Here is a 15,901-nt window from a genome sequence, read left to right on the forward strand (position 1 = left end):
TCCGCACCAGACTGATTTGGAGTCATTAGCGTATTATGTTTTTCCTGCTTAGCTGCGTAGTCCATCTTTGCAATGTTAATTTCTTTCATCAGCAGGTTTCAACCTAATTAGCCTGATGACGTTGTCTAAGTCTAGTGCAGCCCTGTATATATATATATATATATATATATATATATATATATATATATATATATATATATTATTTTTTTTTTTTTTTAAATGTATTTATTTTTTTTTCAAATTCAACATAATTTTTCTACTGGTGCTCAAAATGAACTATGCAGAACAAAACCAATATAATGCATTGACTCACAACAAATTACATACCTGCAAATCAGTGTGACTTCTGCTGTTGCCTTTGAGAAACCACTTCAGATATGCGTGGCTTCACCTTGGCAAGTGCTACTCTCATGTCATTTTCACAGCAAAGTATTTTCCTTTTCTTTGTTATTATGTCCAACATTCTAAAAAAAGATTGCTCGCAAAGATATGTTGTAACAAATGGTATGAAAGACTCCTGGGATTTCTTGGCTATTACTGGATACTTTTCCATTTGTTGACACCAAAACGTTGAGAGCATTGTTGTTCTGAAGAGTTGCTGATGAAACTGGCTCTGCTGAATTTCAATGATTTCGTCGAGGTATTGAGGCATTATTGACTTCTGCTATCTCAACATCAAATTTGAAAGGCTGTCTTACCTCTGCTGGATGTGAGTTACGTGCAGGGAAGTATCCGTTGAAAGACTTTGCAAGCTCATCTCAGTGTGTGGCAATTGCTTGTTTCAGTTCCATGGATACAGAAATGTCACCAATTCCAGACACATCTTGGATCTCACTTACACATTTGTCAAGAAGGGGAAAGTTTATTCTCTGTTCGTCGTTTCCATAAAAGTAGCTTTTTTTGAAAAGCCTTCAGGTTTTCTTCTGCTTCCATGATGTTGACTCTACCCCCTGCCTCTACTGCTCTATTAAGGTGATTAAGACCTGGAAATATATCAGCCATGTAATCTGCATGACAATATTGGTGCTCTTCCAAAAACAAGGCTAATTCCACACAGAAGGCAAAAACACGATTCAGTACCTGTCCCCGGGATAATCACCAAACATTAGAAAGGTACAGAAGTAATTTGAACCCAGCGCCCATTTCTTTACTCACCTCACTGAAGATTCGGTGCCTCAGAGCCCCATTTCACACATAGTTCACACATCCCACTACAGTTTTGAATACATCTATCATTTTTTGGGGCAAGGTTTTTTTTTGCCAATGCATGTCTGTGTAGAATATAATGCGTAACAACGATGTGTGGCACAGACTTTCTTCCCAGCATGACTGGAGCTCCGTTCGTACAAACTCCAGAAACCATATCCCACGAAAGATTATTGTCTCTGAGAAGTCATCCACAAGGTTCTTCACATCGGCTGCCTTAGTTATTGTTGTAAGAGGCTTACAAAATAAAAACTCTTCGTTTATCATCTCGTGTTTCACATACCGCACAAAAACAGCAAGATGGTTTAGATTAGCAGCGTCTGTGGTCTCATCGAGTTGAAGGCTGAATTTTTCCAGTCTTGAAATCAGATCTGCGACTACTTGAGCCTAGATGTCTTTACTCATGTCCTCTGTTCTGTCGCTAATGGTATCATCTGAAAGAGGAATTTGGGATAATCTACCTTTGGCTCCTGTTCCAAGTATCAGATTTGCCATCTTTAACACAGCTGGTTTTACAAGTGTTTCACCAATGGTGTGTGGCTTTCCCTGCTTTGCAATCAGGTACGCATCTTCATATGATGCTGTGAGGATCAGTTTGTTAATGGGTACAGATCCAAGAGCAGGTGGAGTGGCTTTATGATCGAATCTGGCTCTCATCACCTTGAATTCATCAAGCGCTGTGTTGTGCATTCCCCATCTAGCTTTTCAAAGTGTTCCTTTAGTTTTGCCGGTGCGAGGCTAGAGTTGCTCAACTTGGCATTGCAAATCATGTAGATAGAACTGACTCCCATCCCGTTCTGTGATACATGAGAATCCATATTGTACATATTTATCCAATCACTTTCTTTTTTTGCTCGCCATAGTATGGATTAAAATATGAAGAAAGTAATCCCACGATATACGATGGCATTCACACGTTGGATCACTCCTGAGTGCACGAAATTCCTCACAGTACTGATTGGACAAGCAATGTCAGTTGATCATCTGCAGCCAGTGATGACCATGTCATCGCGTATAGACATTATAAACCGGTGTGTCACAATCTCCGCGGCAGAGGCTCCACTGTATCCCTGAGACCGACCGACACACCCCCTAGGATTCAATCGCACCCAGGTTAAGAATCACTGGCCGAGAAGTTTAGGAGCAGGTTTTAAATTATTTTACCACAGAGGAGATGGGAAGAGAAATAGACTCGGGTTTATTTTAAAGGAAGAGCTGGCTATGAATGTCTTGGAGGTGAGAATAGTATCAGATCGAGTGATGAGGCTGAAATTTGAAATTGAGGGCGTTATGTATAATGTGATCAGGCTTATGGCCATGCTACCCTGAGAACGCCCGATCTCCTCAGATCTCGGAATAAGCGGGTTTTGCCTTGATTAGTACTTGGATGGATGTAGGAATAATTGTGATCATAATTATCAAACATCTGCTTCCAATTAAGAAATGTTTTGCTCTGCTCTAGATAACGTGGCAGCCTCCGAGCAGGAGATAGCAAGAATAAAAATGTCTCATCATCAGAACTGTTAGAACTGCTCTCTGTTAAAGAAATGATGACCACACATGTATTCAGGAATCTTCCACACATGCACACGCACATGAACAAACCTTGTTTCCAACTGTTTTGCTTGCCGTCTCCCTTTTGTAACATCCATGTAAATAAGGGGCGTCTTAAAACTAAATAAAAAGAGGTGGTGAGAGGATAATCAGAGAGTGCAGTGGTGAATTGTACGAGACAGTTCCTCTCCTCTCTCCTCGCGACACTTGAACTGGTGTCTTTGCTTTCTTTTTTGTCCTGTTGAATGAATGCCTGATTGGTGAACCTGACAATGGGAGACCACCTTGGAATACCAGGTGCTGTAAGATTCTCTCCCTGGCTAAATACAGAAGGGTTGATTCAGGAAGGGCATCCGGCGTAAAACTGTGCCAAACAAATATGCGTTCAACTAAGATGATACGCTCTGGTGACCCCTAACGAGACAAGCCGAAAGGAAAAGAAAAGAAGAAGGAGGTTTATAATGTGATTAGCGGCTGTGCCCCACAAGTAGGATGTGACCTAGCGTTGAAAGGAATTTTGGAAGGAACTAGTGTCACGACGAGGCTCGAGGGCGGACCCAAATGCACGACTCCAGAGGCAAGCAGGTAGAGTACAAAAGCCTTTATTCAGTCTGAGGTCTATGATCAGCAAGTCAGACCGTAAGAGCAGCAGTAGCAGAAGAGGCAGGCTTACTTGGATGGTCCGGGGACAGGCAAGGGTTGGTACACGGCAGGTCAGGTATACAGGAGAACGTTCGAAGCAGGCAGAAGTATCGAGGGAGTCAGGCTTACGGTGTGAGTCGGAGAACAGGCGAAGGTCGGTACACACAGGTTGTCGATCAGGGATACGAGAGTGCTGGAACGGGACATGAAGCTCAGCGATCTAGCGGCGGACTAGTTGTCCCCCGTGTCCTATAAGTACCGGGTGTACTCAGCCCAAACCAGGGTGCAGGTGTGTGCCGACTAATTGGCTGACCACACCCAGCCTGGGGAGGATGCCAGGAGCATGACAACTAGATAAAGTAGTCCTGAGCATCCCATACAGCGAGAGAGTTGTGATTGGTGCAGATTGTAATGGACATGTTGGTGAAGGAAACAGGGGTGATGAAGAAGTGATGGGTAAGTACGGTATCCATGAAAGGAACTTTAAGGGACAGATGATGCTGGACTTTGCAAAAAGGATGGAAATGGCAGTAGTGAACATTTTTTTCCAGAAGAGGCAGGAACATAGGGTGACCTACAAGAGCGGAGGTAGAAGGACCCAGGTGGATTGTATTTTGACCAGACGATGTAATCTGAAGGAGGTTACTGACTGTAAGGGAGTGCTAGGGGAGAGTGTAGGGCAACAGCATCGGATGGTGGTTTGAAGGAGACTCTGGTGGTGGGTAGGAAGTTTAACAAGAGAAAGGTATTGCAGAGAACCATGTGGTGGAGCTGAGAAAGGAAGAATGTTCTGCGGCCTTTTGGAAAGAGGTGAGACAGGATTTTGATGGACAGGGGGAGCTCCCGGAAGATTGGACTACTACAGCCAAGGTGAACATAAAGATTTGCAGGAGAGTACTTGGTGTGTCTTCCGGTTAGAAAAGGGGAAAAGGAGACTTGGTGCTTGAACCCCAAAATACAGGAAGTCATATAGGGCAAAAGAGTGGGAGGCCCGCCAGTGGTTTGAGCATTGGTTTGGTAAACCAGGGGTCGTGAGTTCATATCGTAAGGGGAGAAGGAGACTTGGTGGTGGCACCCCAAAATACAGGATGTCATGCAAGGAAAGAGGTGAGAGAAGAGGAAGTGGGACACTGAGAGGACTGAGGAGAGGCTAAAGGAAAACATTGAGATGCGACGTGGGGCAAAGGTAGAAGTGCCAAAGGCTAAACAAGAGACAACAATATGGTTTCACGCCTAGAAAGAGTATCACAGATGCATTATTTGCCTTGAGGATGCGAGTCCAAAAGTACAGAGAAGCTCAGAAGGAGCTACATTGTGTCTGTGTGGATCTAGAGAAAGTCCATGACATAGTACCCAGAGAAGAACTGTGGTACTGCATGCTTGGTGTAGAAATGTGTTAGAATAGGGCAGGACATGTATGAGGGCAGCAGAAGAGTGGTGAGGTGTGCCGTCAGTGTGACAAAATAATTTAAGGTGGAGGTGGGACTGCATCAGGGATCAGCTCTGAGCCCCTTCCTGTTTGCTGTGGTTATGGGTAGGCTGATAGATGAGGTTAGACTCGAAGCCCCTTGGACCATGATTTCTGCAGATGATATCTGTGATTTTCAGTGGAAGCAGGAGCATGTTTAGTAACAATTAGAAAGATGGAGCCATGCACTGTAAAGGAGATGAATGAAGATGAACAGCGGTAAAACAGAACAATAATTTCCAGCCTACAAACAGTCATTTTTTTTTCATACGCTTTCAACCCTGCGATTTACGCGGTGATGCGGCACTAATGTTATCACGGTGCTAGTGTTAGCGCAGTGCTATCATTAGTGCGGCGCTAGGGTTAGCGCAGAGCTAGCGTTAGCATACCTAGTTATAAGCCTCTAAACAGAAAGAGTTTAACGCTAGCACTGTCCTAAAGCTAGTGCCACGCTAAAGCTAGTGCCGTGCTAATGCTAGCACTGTGCTAAATCTAGCCCCGTGTTAATGCTAGCATTAGTGCGGCACTAGCTTTAGCACAGTGCTAGCATTCTTCACTCTCGGGTGTTGAGGATGGAGCTGTGAGTCAAAAGAGTGAGAGGAAGACCAAATAGAAGGATGATGGAGGTTATGAGGGAAGACATGTCAGTTGGTGTTCGACAGGAATATGCAGGAGATAGGCTTACATGGAAAAAGATGACACACTGTGCGACCTGTAATGGGACAAGCTAAAAGGAAAAGAAGAAGAGTTGCCCATGTCTGGCTGTAAACCACGGCTTGTTGTGATTGAACATGTGAATAGGTTTTGTTGGAACACACACCTCCTCACAGAAACTGACATACTCAGTCAGAATATAATCAAGGCTGCTCGCTAAGTTTGAAATACTCCCTCTGTTTAATAATAGTGATATAATAATAGTAATAAAAGTGGCACAGTGGATCAGTTGGTAAAGCGTTGGGCTCACAGTTCTGAGGTCCCGGGTTCAATCCCCAACCTGCCTGTGTGGAGTTTGCATGTTCTCCTCCGTACCTGCGTGGGTTTTCTTTGGGCAATCTGGTTTCCTCCCACATCCCAAAAACATGCAACATTAATTGGACACTCTAAATTGCGCTTAGATGTGATTGTGAGTGCCACTATTGTCTGTCTCCATGTACCCCGCGATTGGCTAGCAACCAGTTCAGGGTGTAAGCCGCCTCCTTCCCATTGAGGCCAACACTGCACCACCGTGCAGCCCAAACCAAAACTAGCCAAAACAAAATAAATAAATCAGCAACAATAAAATTATATTTTGAATAAAGATGATGAGCCGCACAATGAAGTTATGGTGAAAGAGTAGTGGAGGCTAGACTCAGGACAGAAGTAAGTATCTGTGAGCAATAGAATGGTTTCATGCCTAGAAAGAGTACCATAGATGCACTATTTGCCTTGAGGATGCTCGTGGAAAAGTACAGACGAGGTCAGAAGGAGCTACATTGTATCTTTATAGACCTAGAGAAAGCCTATGACAGAGTATCAAGAGAGGAACTGTGGTCCTGCATGTGCAAGTCTGGTGTTGCGGAGAAACATGTTAGAATAGTACGGGACATGTATGAGGGCAGCAGAACAGTGGTGAGATGTGCTGCTGGTGTGTCAGAAGAATTTAAGGTGGAGGTGGGACTGCATCAGGGTTTTGTGCTGAGCCCCTTCCTGTTTGTTGTAGTAATGGACAGGCTGACAGACGAGGTTAGACTGGATTCCCCTTGGACCATGATGTTCGCAGATGATATTGGGATCTGCAGTGAAAGCAGGGAACAGGCGGAGGAACAGTTAGAAAGATGGACCTCACCACTGTTTTATAAACTTTGCCCTTCATCCTGACGGATACTCTTCTGCCACATAGAACACCAGACACCTTCTGCCTACTGTTCCATCCCCGCTTGGACCTTTTTCTTCACTTCCTTACCACACTCTCCATTGCTCTGTATTGTTGACCCCAAGTAATTGAAGTCGTCCACCTTCGCTATCTCTTCTCCCTGGAGCTTCACTCTCCCTCCTCTGCTCCTCTCATTCACACACATGTATTCTGTTTTACTTCAGCTAATCTTCATTCCTCTCCTTTCGATGCTGATGTTCTCGGTTGGTGTGAACAAGTTGGATAGGATTCGAAATGAGCTCTTTAGAGGGACTGCCAAAGTTGGATGTTTTGGAGATAAGGCTAGAGAGAGCAGACGTCGATGGTTTGGACATGTTCAGAGGCGCGAAAGTGAGTATGTTGGTAGAAGGGTGCTGAGGATAGAGCTGCCAGGCAAAAGAGCGAGAGGAAGACCAAAGAAAAGGTTGATGGATGTTGTGAGGGAGGACATGAGGACAGTGGGTGTTAGAGAGAAGGATGTACGAGATAGGCCTAGATGGAAAAAAACGACACACTGTGGTGACCCCTAACAGGACAAGCCGAAAGAAAAAGAAGATGTTTACCATTCCAATTATTGAATGAAATACCTCTGATATTCACCAAACACCCGTAGAGCTCAGAAGCTGTCGAGATGTGCCACAATTAAATTCACAAAATCGAATTAGACCGGCTATGCCAAGATTTAGAGGTGGTCTGAGTTGGCCTAAGTTTAGACATACTTTCTGCCACCAAATTGTCATGTTCTGTGCTTCTTTCATGTGTATGGGTACAAAGACATACTCTTAGTGCGCCAGGAAGGCAAACTGTTGCATGTCAATCTACCAAAATGACAAAGACGCACTTTGGACATGCATGAAAATCATGATATTTATGTATTTTTGTCCGGGCCACAGGTGTATAATTTATGAAAATAGAGCCCACGATGTTTTCACATTTGGACCAGTAGTTTTTTGGTATAGATCTTTCCCAATTTTTTTTTCTCAATTTTTACAAATGAAGTGACAATTCTTTGTGTGGTATTTATTTTTTTTCATCATGTGCCACAAAAAAAACTTGTAAGGTGAGTATTGTAAAATATGAATATTAACAAACCGAACAATGAATGAATGGACAAAAAACTCAAAGTATAGGGAGTCCACGGTCTACGACCAAGATCCGTTGCAACACTGGAGTGATCACCCGAATGTATGCGTAAGTTAGATTTCACCGTTAAAGTAAATTTTATGATGACAGGTGTGATTGGCTCCAGCACTCCCATGACCCTCATGAGGATAACCACCTCAGAAAATGAGTGCGTGCGGGTACTTTGTATAAAAAACTAAAATACATTAAAATAAACAAACAAGATGTTGTACTTACCATTCCTTCAAAAGTGGATGATGTAGAATGAGGGGAGACTCTGGTTAGCGATTGCTAAGGAAGTGTGTGCATGTAGCCATTGCTAGCATTAAATTCCTTCTCAACATCCCTCCCTCTGTGCTCTTTCAAAGTTGGGAAAATATACTGTGCCTTTTCCCTGAATGAACATTAGGCTGATATTAAGCGTTGATTCTGATTCTCGATGTCATGATCCTGCCGCTTCAACACGAGCTGTGCGGGTGCCCGCGCGGCTGCGCTATTTGGGAGGCACACACCTGTGCCTCATGCGGGCTCATCATCCCCCGTATATATAGGACCCGGTGACGACTGGTCCTCTGCCAGTTCGTTGAGCTTCATGCCCCGTTCCAGCACTCTCGTATCCCTGATTGAACCTGTGTGTACCGACCTTCGTCCGTTCGCCGACCAACGCCGTAAGCCTGACTCCTTCGATAGTTCTGCCTGCGCTGATTGTTTCCCCGTGTACCGACTCCTGCCTGTCCGCTCATCCGTTCTCTTCGCCCGACGTCACAACTACCGCTGCTGCACCGGACTGCCTGTTCGATCCCCGACCTCTGCACACAATAAACGTGTCTCTTCTTGAACTACCTTGCGTCTTCCGAGTTCCTGCATTTGGGTCCTAACTCTCGTTTCCGATGGGACGTGACACTCAATCCTTAATGGAAGTTATCTTTTCCTCTCAGCAACGATCAAAGATTGTTGCTTCAATTTTTTTTGTTCTTCACAAAAAAAGTTGCTTCATGATCACTGTATTCCTCATAGGGGAGAAACCCTTCATGTACGCTAAATACGAGGTTTGTCCTTTATAACAATCGCCATGGTCAACCGAGTGAAGCTCAAGTCTTTTCCAAGGTTCGTGGGTGTTACTCTTTTCTCTGATCTTTTTATGATGTTAAGCTTCATTTCCATGGTAATTGGTTCTCTTTTGGGTGGAACAGCATTGCTAAAAAACAACAGCTTTCTACTTGTGGGGCAGAATGTGTAAAAAATGTGGGTGAAAAAGGCAAATATATTCCCGCCGTACGACTACAGATAAGCAATCTGCATTAGCTAAGCAGAAACACTGTGGTTTTGGGGACAAAATGGCAGATGAGACATGGGCGCCGGAAAGTCAAAATGTCATAGGTCAAGGACGTTGTATCCCAAGGACTCCCTATATGTGTTATCAGATTTCAAAATTCTCAAGAATTGAAACCTTCATTGAGTTTGGAGACAATTTGGGCATGTTGCTGGAGAGCTGAAGATACGGCCTCCTGCTGTCAATCAAATACTTACGGATTCACTGCTCCTCTCCCTGCAAGCAGTGTCAGAGAGCAGTGTTTCATAGTCTGCAGTGTAAGAGAGGAGCGTTTTCACCACTGCAAAGAGTCATGCTGCCCTTTTGTTTCGGTTTAAATTTAATGAGCTATTAATTGACAAAGGGACTTGTCAACCATGATGCATCAAAGGGGTAGCGTTTTTTTGATGACAGCTATTTCACCGTAAGCATCAAAAACACTCCAGCTTTTCTAAACAAACTGTCAGAGCTTTAGCACAAATTGACTAATTTAATTATGTAAAGTATCTCCACCTAAACTGTATGCAACTATACAAAACAATACATTTTGTTTGGATATTTTAATGACCAACTCATAGAGGCCAGGTTCCTATGGTGAAAATTTGCTTTCTGAAGCCTTGTGTTCTGTTGTTTTCTGTAACTCATGGGATAACACCATTATGAGCAAATATGGGATGTGTTTGTGTCTGATCTGTGGAAGAATGCATCGGAATTTTATTGGCTCTCTTGGCTTTTGTTTTACAACATAGTGATTGGTTGGCGTTCGATAGCTTCCTTAAAAGGCCTCTGAAAGTGAATCCATGGACTTGGATTTTTAAATTAGTGTTCTGAAAATAGCTTGAAAAGTTATTTTCTGAGTTAGTTATTTGGAAACGCATTTGATTCCTGATAGGATTTTGTCAAGCCAGCCAGATATTTGAAAGATGTTACGTTCCTATAGCTGTAGCCATTAATACCACACCGCACTCTTGTTATTTTAGCATTTAAGTGTATGTGTATACTTGTGTCAATTAATCTGAAAATGAATTATAGGTGCTGGTCAGAAGTTACTTTTATTGGCGCCTCACTGTCGTGCACAATGAAACCATGCACTTACCAAAAGCCCACTGGTAAAGAGGCAATTGGTTCATATCTTCTCAACTCACACCCTAATTAGATGATCAATTATTAACACACTCATATACTTCCCAAGTAATGCAGTTAAGAACTTTCAAGCCCAGTGCCATTGCATTTTCCCAAATATTTGTTGTTGCTATCTGCTGAAAAAGATGTTTATTTTTTCTGGTCTTGAGCAGAGAGGGATACGTCTATTTCAGTATTGTCATACACTGCCAGAAACTGTCAGTAAATGTTTGTCTCAAAGAAAGTCAAAGTGCACACATACACACACACGCACACACACACACCACACACACAACACACACACACACACACGAACACGCACACAAGTAAAACAAAGCTCACTGTCATTTATGGATCAACACTTCCTCAGAAAACTCAAGATATCTAGAACATCATAAAGAAAATCAGGTAGGAACTTCAGGGCTTGGCTTAAAAAAAAAAAGGATCGAATATATGCGAATATTATGTCAACCTCAAAGCCTGCTGGTATGAGCGTGAATGTTAAATCGGTCAAAAGCATCTGTACAGCTGGCTCATTGACGCATGTCCAAGGCTCCCTCAGTGTCTCTTCCATTTTTCACATGGACTTGACTCTGATATATCCCCGAGGCTATCTAGTCCACTGTCCAGGAATTCCAGTGGGTCAGAGTGTTAACATATACAAAAATGAAATCAGGCTACAGAGCTGAGCCTGGAGGGCCAATACGCACTCACACACACACACACAAACACACACGCACACGCCCACGCACGTATACACGCACACACACAGACGCGCGTGCACACACCACACGCACACAGACACACTTGACCGTGCATGTCCACATACACACCCACACAGGTGGAAGTAGAAATTCAGTGTACGGTACATGCATAGAGTCAGGAGAGTAGAAAAGGAAGAAACATTGAGCACTGGCATTAAACAGCGACATTATTCTGTCTACTTTGAGGATGTACTTTGTTGAAAGTACAAAATCAAGAGAGTACACAACCAAAATTGCCTCAGCAAAACTATGTGGATTTGTATGTACATCTTAGAAATTAATCAATTGTAATGGGTTTGATGAGTCAATACTCTGTCCTTTATTCAGACAATTTGTACAATGTATGTCAGCGGGCATGAGTATTAAACATAATTTTTCTCACTATATATATTTTCAAAGATGATACTGAATAAGACCAGTTGTTGGGAACAACCCAATAAATGCAAACATTCAAAGTACAAGTAAGATCAGAAATTAAGTTGTTTGTAATACTGTGAAACGACACGGGGAAAAATATTGAACTTGCCAACTTCTAAGTCTAGTCATGGGTTTGGCTATTAGACAGTAGTGCCAGGGAGCCCTGCACTTCCCCCATTTCGGCTCTCTGGCCCTCTAGATTTTAAATACACAACACCTGTTTACAGTTAGCGCTTTGTCTTTGTCTTTTTTTGTCTCTCTCACCCCTCAAGAAATTCTGTCTGTTGGACTGATGGCCTCTGATTCTCAATAAAACTTTTAAAACTGTTGTGGTATAAAGGTGAGGCTGATTCTCCAGACTCTCGTGTTTGATGAGCTGAACAGGACACACACACAAAGAAATGTCATATGCTCATTCAGGCTTCCATCAATAATGCCAAGTTTACCCAGGCTGTCTGCTGAAAAGCAACCCCACACCATCACGTTCCCACCTTTGAACTACACTGTTGATATGGTATTTTTAGGGTGATGTACATGTTCCATTTCTCTTTTAAAGTGGTGTGCAATATGGCATTAAACACTTAAATTTTGCTCTCATTGGAGCATACTATATTCGAATGCAGCCCGATGGGGGCCTAACCAATACAATCTGTAGGCCAATCCCAAGCCCGAATAAATGCAGAGGCTTGCATCAGCAAGGGCATCCGGCGTAAAACTGTGCCAAACAAATATGAGCGTTCATCAACAGAATACCATACCGGATTGGTCATGCCCCTGGTTAACAACGCCCACCCCTGTCACCGCTAACCTGGGTTAGGGTTTTCCGTGCCTGTGTAGCTTTTCTCCAGGAACTCCAGTTTCATCCCACATCCCCAAAAAACATGCATTAATTGGTGACACTAAATTGGCTTGGTGTGATTGTGAGTGCAATTGTTGCCTGGCTCCATGTCCCCTCTGATTGAGGGAGAACTCTGAGGTCAGGGTGTACCTCACCTCCTACCCAATGAGAGCTGGGATTGGCTCCAGCACAACCCTCATGAGGATAAGCGGCTCAGAAAATTGATGTATGGATGGATAAAAAGTTTGTGTTTGTGCATGTCATGCTGCATTTTAAAGGCACCCCTATAGGGGCACAAGCCAGTGCAATCTGTCAGTCGGTCCCAAGCCTGGATACATTCATAGGATTGCATCAGGAAGGGCATCCAGCGTAAAACTTACCAAACAAATATGAGCGTTCATCAAAAGAATCCCATACTGGATCAGTTGTGGCCAGGGTTAACAAGGCCCGCCCTCGGCAGTGTTAACCTGCAGGGCGTCGATCGAAATTCAGCTACTGTGGGTCAAAGACAAAGATGAGGAAACCGGATTCGTTGGCAGAAGAAGAAGAGGAATGCACAGAGCCTACAACTGAGTGTAGGGGCTTTGAATGTTGGGACTATGACAGGAAAATCTCAGGAGTTGGTTGACATGATGATAGGGAGAAAGGTTGATATATTGTGCATCCAAGAGAGCAGGTGGAAAATTTGTAAGGCTAGAAGTTTAGGAGTAGGGTTTAAATTATTTTACCAAGGAGTAGATGAGAAGAGAAATGTTGTAGGGGTTATTTTAAAGGACGAGCTGGCTAAGAATGTCTTGGAGGTGAAGAGAATATCAGATAAAGTGGTGAGGCTTTAATTTTAAAATGAGGGTATTAGGTATATTGTGAATAGTGGCAATGCCCCATAGGTAGGATATGACCTTAAATTGAAAGAGAAATTCTGGAAGGAACTAGAGGAAGTAGTTCTGATCATCCCAGAGAGAGAGAGAGAGAGAGAGTTGTGATTGGTGCAGATTTCAATGGGTATGTTGGCGAAGGAAACAGGGGCAATGAAGAAGTGATGGGCAAGTACAGCATTCAGCAAAGGTACTTGGAGGGTGAGATGGTGGTGGACTTCGCAAAAAGGATGGAATTGGCAGTGGTGAACACTTATATTTATTAAAAGAGAAATTCTGGAATGAACTCGAGGAATTAGTTCTAAGCATCCCAGACAGAGAGATGTGATTGGTGCAGATTTTTTTCTTTTTTTTTTTTTTTTACAGCAGTGTTATTTTGCTTATTTATTATTGATAGATTGTGGGTGTTTTGGCTTTCCATGCCTTTTTGCAAGTCCCTCTCTTCATATGTTCATATGTTCAAAGCTTTTTCCCTGTGTCATTTCACAATATTTCTAACACTTAATCTTCTGATCTGATCTAATTCCTTTTGTATGTATGGATTACTTGGATTGTTCCGAACATCTCAATAGCACCTCTGGAAATATATTTACAGAGAAAAATGGTGATGTGTTAAATACTTGAATCTGCGTATATATTTTATTGACTTTACTCCTTATGACCATGAACCCACATATACGAGTGGGTCAAAAAATTATTTCCATCACTTAATACTCCAAATTACTAAAAATATGATGCCAAGAGCCTACCAGCAACCAAGCGAAGATAGAAATTTCCTCAACGAAAAATATGATTCATTTACACTTTGAGGTCACATCAGCTATCAGTTTCTCTCTCTCACTCTCTGTCTCTTTCGCTCTCTCTCTCTCTCTCTCTCTCTCTCACACACACACAAACATGCACACATGTGCAGGCAGACACACAACACAACCAAACTTGAACTTTTGAACTCTACATTCCCTTTCAGCAAAGTGAGAGCAATCAAAGTGCATCATTGTTGATTCTAAGTCCCTCCTACTGGAAACTGTGAAATATTTGGGAAACAAAAAACAAAAAAAGTAGAGTAGTGGAGGCGAGACTCAGGACAGAAGTAAGCATCTGCAAGTAACAATATGGTTTCATGCCTAGAAAAAATACCACAGATGTATTATTTGCCTTGAGGATGGTTGTGGAAAAGTACAGAGAAGGACAGAAGGAGCTACATTGTGTATTTGAAGACCGAGAGAAAGCCTATGACAGACTAACAACAGAGGAACTATGGTGCTGCATGCGCAAGTCTGGTGTGGCAGAGAAATTTGTTAGAATGGTACAGGATATGCATGAGGGCAGCATAACAGCGGTGAGGTGTGCTGTTGGTGTGTCAAAAGAATTTAAGGTGAAGGTGGGACTGCATCAGGGATCCGTGCTGAGCCCCTTCCAGTTTGCGGTAGTAATAGGCTGACAGATGAGGTTAGATTGGAATCCCTTTGGACCGTGATGTTGGTAGATGAAATTGTAATCTGCAGTGAAACCAGGGAACAGGCGGAGGAACTATTAGAAAGAGGGAGGCATGCACTGGAAAGGAGGGGAATGAAGATTAGTCGAAGTAAAACAGAATATATGTGCATGAATGTGAGGAGCGGAGGAGGAGTGAAAATCCAGGGAGCAGAGATAGTGAAGGTGGATGACTTCAAATACTTGGGGTCAACAATACAGAGCAATGGAGACTGTGGTAAGGAAGTGAAGAAACGGGTCCAAGCGGGGTGGAACATTTGGAGAAAGGTGTCTGGTGTTCTATGCGACAGAAGAGTCTCCGCTAGGATGAGGGGCAAAGTTTATAAAACAGTGGATACATCTATGATGTACGGATTACAGATTGTGGCACTGAAGAAACAACAGGAAGCAGAACTGGAGGTCGCAGAAATGAAGATGCTGAGGTTCTCGCTTGGAGTGAAGAGGTTAGATAGGATTAGAAACGAGGTCATTAGAGGGACAGCCAAATGGATGTTTTTGAGACAAGGTTTTAGAGAGCAGACTTAGATGTTTTGGACATGTTCAGAGATGAGAGAGTGACTATTTTGGTAGAAGGGTGCTGAGGATGGAGCTGCCAGGCAAAAGAGCGAGAGGAAGACCAAAGAAAAGTTTATGGATGTTGTGAGGGAGGACATGAGGACAGTAGGTGTTAGAGAAGAAGATGCACAACATAGGCTTCGATGGAAAATGATGACACGCTATGGCGACCGCTATTGGGACAAGCCGAAAGGAAAAAAAGAAGAGGGTAGGAAAATAAACACACATGCACAATTTACTGTAAGAGCTCAGTGCTTGTACAGGTAAATCTCCACATTTTATGTTTGACAACAAAATGTTTACTGATCATTCCAAGGGTTTGATAGTAAAGTTCACTATTATAACTAATGCTTGATTATAATTTCTCAAACTCAATTACCATTGATTTAAAGCTGCCCTATGGGGGCACAAGGCAGTGCAATCTGTAGGCCAGTCCCTGCAGAGGGTTGTGTCAGGAAGGGCATCCGACGTAAAACTGTGCCAAACAAATATGAGCGTACATCTAAAGAATCCCATACCAAATCAGCCGTGTCCTGGGTTAACAACGCCCGGCCCCGGCACCGCTAACATGCAGGGCCTCGGTGGAAATTGAGATACTGTTGGTCAAAGAAAAAAGAAGAGGAGGAATCTGGATTAGTCAG

Source organism: Syngnathoides biaculeatus, chromosome 9 (genome assembly GCF_019802595.1).
Source record: "Syngnathoides biaculeatus isolate LvHL_M chromosome 9, ASM1980259v1, whole genome shotgun sequence".
In the NCBI taxonomy this organism is placed as follows: domain Eukaryota; kingdom Metazoa; phylum Chordata; class Actinopteri; order Syngnathiformes; family Syngnathidae; genus Syngnathoides; species Syngnathoides biaculeatus.